We start from the raw sequence: 5538 nt of genomic DNA on the forward strand, positions 1-5538 counted from the left end.
GCCCAGGGACTGTCCCAAGTCAAATAAAAGACAAAATCACTGAATAGATAAGTATTTAAATGTTTATAACCTTCAATATCTCTTCTAGGTTCTACAGAACTATCCCTGCAAGAGCCACATGTGTTGGGACCACTTAATCAAACAACAAAAAATCATAAAAAATGACCCCCTAAAAATCTCAATGACATCACACCAGGCAAACTGCATGATCCATGCACTATAGCAAAGGGATGTAAGAAGTTGTTAGTCTAGGTTAATCAAGTGATCATAAGGCTTAAGGGAGAGTGAGATCAACATTGCTTACCAAGACGACTCCTCCTTATAACAGTGAAAATTTTGTATCACGTTTATTTCTGATTAAGATTTGTTGTGTTAGGCCTGCCTTGTATGATGTTTATTTCTTATTTAGATTTTGGGCACTAGGCCTGCCTTGTATAGTTTATTTCTTATTTAGATTTGGGGTGCTAGGCCTGCCTCATATTGAGTTTATTTCTTATTTAGATTTGGGGTGTTAGGCCTGCCTTGTATGATGTTTATTTCTGATTTAGATTTTGGGCACTAGGCCTGCCTTGTATAGTTTATTTCTTATTTAGATTTGGGGTGCTAGGCCTGCCTCATATTGAGTTTATTTCTGATTTAGATTTGGGGTGCTAGGCCTGCCTCGTATTGAGTTTATTTCTGATTTAGATTTTGGGCACTAGGCCTGCCTCGTATGAAGTTTATTTCTGATTTAGATTTGGGCACTAGGCCTGCCTCGTATGAAGTTTATTTCTGATTTAGATTTGGGCTGTTAGGCCTGCCTCGTATGAAGTTTATTTCTGATTTAGATTTGGGGCACTAGGCCTGCCTTGTATGAAGTTTATTTCTTATTTAGATTTGGGGTGTTAGGTCTGCCTTGTATAAAGTTTATTTCTGATTTAGATTTGGGGTGTTAGGCCTGCCTCGTATGAAATTTATTTCTTATTTAGATTTGGGCACTAGGCCTGCCTTGTATGAAGTTTATTTCTGATTTAGATTTTGGGCACTAGGCCTGCCTCGTATGAAGTTTATTTCTGATTTAGATTTTGGGCACTAGGCCTGCCTTGTATAAAGTTTATTTCTGATTTAGATTTTGGGCACTAGGCCTGCCTCGTATGAAGTTTATTTCTGATTTAGATTTTGGGCACTAGGCCTGCCTCGTATGAAGTTTATTTCTGATTTAGATTTTGGGCACTAGGCCTGCCTCGTATGAAGTTTATTTCTGATTTAGATTTTGGGCACTAGGCCTGCCTCGTATGAAGTTTATTTCTGATTTAGATTTGGGGTGTTAGGCCTGCCTCGTATGAAGTTTATTTCTTATTTAGATTTGGGGTGTTAGGCCTGCCTTGTATAAAGTTTATTTCTTATTTAGATTTGGGCACTAGGCCTGCCTTGTATGAAGTTTATTTCTGATTTAGATTTTGGGCACTAGGCCTGCCTTGTATGAAGTTTATTTCTGATTTAGATTTTGGGCGCTAGGCCTGCCTCGTATGAAGTTTATTTCTTATCTAATTTTTGGTTTATAAGAGATTGTTTTACTTTCGTTGATACTTCTGTTTATTGACACCAGCCCACAAAGTCGTCCTGGATATGCATCAGAAAACTTAAAGTGTATCCATGTAATGGATCATATACAATATTTTTTTCAACATAAACACAAGTTTTGACGTTTAATATATAACCTATCAACATTCCTGAGACCAAAACGTGAGGTCATGTATACATACAATACAGGTACTATGGAACATCAATATTGTTTTAACAAAGACTAACATTGACTTTCATTTCTCCTTGACCTACCCAGATTTATTCATACAGACAATATATACAATGTTTTCTATTATGTATAAAACTTTTTTTTCTTGTGATTATATTTTTACCAAACTTAATTTTGTTGATCAAAGTTTTTGTTGCGAATCTATACTAATAACAGAACGGAACAGATAATCAGAATAGCAAGCTCTGCACAAGCACTGTTGAGTGTACGCTGGGTATCAATGTACTCACGTTACAACTCCTTGACCGAAGTTTAACACTAATAAAATCTGGTGAGACAGGAAAAGGTACGAGGCCATCAGCCTGGCCAGTCGATTTCCCCGAGTCCTAGACTACTGCTCCCTCCTACATATCAGAGTAGGACCCCTTATTCGAGCCAACAAGAGTGATTCAGATATTGTTTAAAGCTTGTTTAACGTGTAAAACAAATACAGTAAAACTCGAATATAACGAACTCGGTTAGGACGAATTTTCACGTATAACGAAATAGAAATTAATCCCCGACAGTAGCACTATATAATATTAGTAATGTAACCACTTGTATAGCGAAATTTATATAAAAAATTTTTGTTCATAACGAACTTATTCTTGGGTCCCTTCATCTCTCTGTCTTAGTAAATAAGCACTCACATAACGAATCGCCAATCACGCGTAGACTTACCTGTACAGGGTTTGTTTACACAGCCGTCGAAGGTCACGGCCAGCTTGCCGGGGCTCCCAAAGGGGAATTATTTGTGTGTTTACAGGAAAGTTCACATACGGAGGTACATAACAGGTACGTTTTTGCAGGTACACGTTTTACATGTATAATGAAAAAAATTGAATGAGTACTAATCAGTGTCGGGTTGTATATATGTCTTTGACTGTGTCGTGTCAGGTGTAGATAGGGCTTCGCCGTCGAGAAAGCGTAAGGCTTTAATGTTGGAGACGAAATTTATGATAGTGACAGCTGTAGGAGAAGGGAAAAATCTAGAAAGACATCGCAAATAATTTTGATATCCCTGCAAGTACTATTCTTTAACACAAGTTGAAAACGTGGACAATTGCGACGTTTCGTCGAGGCACAGTCGAATGTCCCGGATGACATTTTTAGTGCTATGCACACTGTTCAATCTTTTATTACTCTAAGGACTGATGCATGTTTTCAGCAAAAGTCCATTTTGGACTTTTTTATGAAAAAGTGAAAACGTATTGTCTTCTGTAATTAAAGGAACATTACCTGTTTGTTAACTTGTTTGTTTTAACAGTACTAGTCTTACAAATTCGCTAGTTACATTAGGATTAACACGTATAACGAATTTTTGTATCAACTTTTATTCCCGTTCGTTTTATTTATACAACGAACTACTTGTATAACGAATTCAATTTCAAGGTCCCTTGGAGTTCGTTATAAACGAGTTTTACTGTAGTTTGTTTCAATCTGTGGATATATTTGGAAAAATTTCTTCCTGGAAAGAACCTGATGAATAACAAACAAATATTTGATAGTTAAATTATCATCAATTCCATAGCAAGATATTAATGATTGCTATTTTACAAATATGAAAATGCTCATGTGTACCAAGTCACATTCAAATCAGTCAAAATGGCATAAAATTGGAATGAAAATCAAAGAAGGGACAAAACTCCTACAAGAAAGTCTGTTTGAAACTTATATTAGTGTCAAGCTTTGAATAGACCATACACTGGACCAATAATATATGTCTATGGACGGACAGATATACTAATTCCAGTAAATATACCTAACCATACTCTGTTACATTAAAATGATTAATTACAAAATGCCCTATACAATAAAAATAATTATGAACCTGGCTAAAAAAATACCATACAACAATTATAATAATTGAAAGCACAGGCTATTATCTGATAATTGAATGATTTTAATATTGCATTTACAGCGGATATAAATGACAAAGATTCACAAGCAAATACATGTATCATATTGCAGTGTGTATTTGTCTGATATGTTGTGTCATTTATAACAACAATAAATGTAAAATCAAGACAATTTTATGCTTGCCCATGTATTTACTATACACCTTAAATTTTTTCTGTATGGATTCATTTTTTTATTTTAGCAATAGTAAATTAGCTGGAGTAATGTCACTGTCTGGTAGGTTTATCAAAACCAAATGCCGTATAGATTTATAATGAGAGGAATAATCTTGATTTCACACACTAAACATGATAATATCAACAACAGTATGTGTAGAGAGGCTTCTTACCAAAACACAATTGTTACAAAATATTTTTTTCAGGTTGTTAAATAAGTATGTGAATAGACGTCCTCATTTCATCAGTTGTATTGGATTTTATGCATGGTCAGTGAAGCGTGAGTATAGTGTGGTATACATGATGCATACAAGATTGTAATTAACATCACCAGGTGACAGGTCTATCTGTAGTTAGGGATGTAGGTGTAAAACTATCTATTATGTAAAATATTTTATTGTAATATCTGTCCCTGACCTATATAGGTGACAACTGCCAGTCCCTGACCTATATGGGTGACAACTGTCTGTCCCTGACCTATATGGATGACAACTGTCTGTCCCTGACCTATAGGTGTGACAACTGTCAGTCCCTGACCTATAGGTGTGACAACTGTCTGTCCCTGACCTATAGGTGTGACAACTGTCAGTCCCTGACCTATAGGTGTGACAACTGTCTGTCCATAACCTATAGGGGTGACAACTCTCAGTCTGTAACCTATGGGGTGACAACTGTCTGTACATAACCTATATGGGTGACAACTGTCTGTCCCTGACCTATAGGGGTGACAACTGTCTGTCCCTGACCTATAGGTGTGACAACTGTCTGTCCGTAACCTATAGGGGTGACAGCTGTCAGTCCCTGTAACCTATAGGGGTGACAACTGTCTGTCCCTGACCTATAGGTATGACAACTGTCTGTCCCTGACCTATAGGGGTGACAACTGTCAGTCCCTGACCTATAGGTGTGACAACTCTCTGTCTGTAACCTATAGGGGTGACAACTGTCAGTCCCTGAACTAAAGGATTATTGTTTCAGTGACTCATTTGAGGAATGGACAGGGTCCGAAGGGCTCCTAGGTGATATTTGTCCCTTACTTGTCCTGTGAGGTCTGAGAGGTGATAGGACATTCCTGTAAAGGCACCATAGGTGATTAGCTATATAGGTGGCCCCTATCTGGTGTGCAAGTCTAGCTAACTACAATCATCTCTTTATATTTTGACCATTTGTTTCACACATATTTGTAGATACTGTTTCCTTACTGCTTTTGAGTACATTATTGTACTTTGTTATAAGTGGAGGTGGAACTGGGCTACCGTATTTATTCTAATAAACGCGCCCACCCTGATAAATGCCCCCCCCCCCCCCCCCCCCCCCCCCCTTTTTTTGGAAAGAAAAATTCCTCAATTCGAGAAAAAGAACTTGCCGTGGCACAGTTATATATCCATCCACGTGTGTCCAGAGGTAATTATTTAAAGGATATCCAACATAAAACTAACACAAACCACAAAACAAAGTTTCAGTAACTATATACGTATACACAGCACCACTATATGTTTCATGGTGTGAAATGGGTACATACAACAGATCTTACAACTTACCGACTATAAAATTTTGATCTCCATTAAACGCCCCCCCCCCCCCCCCCCTTGGAAAAATTTCATGCCCCCGGGGCGTTTATTAGAATAAATACGGTATTTTAATTTGATAATCTTAAGTGTGATCCATATAGAACTCATATACACCAAG

This window comes from Pecten maximus, chromosome 12 (assembly GCF_902652985.1).
Source record: "Pecten maximus chromosome 12, xPecMax1.1, whole genome shotgun sequence".
Lineage (NCBI taxonomy): Eukaryota > Metazoa > Mollusca > Bivalvia > Pectinida > Pectinidae > Pecten > Pecten maximus.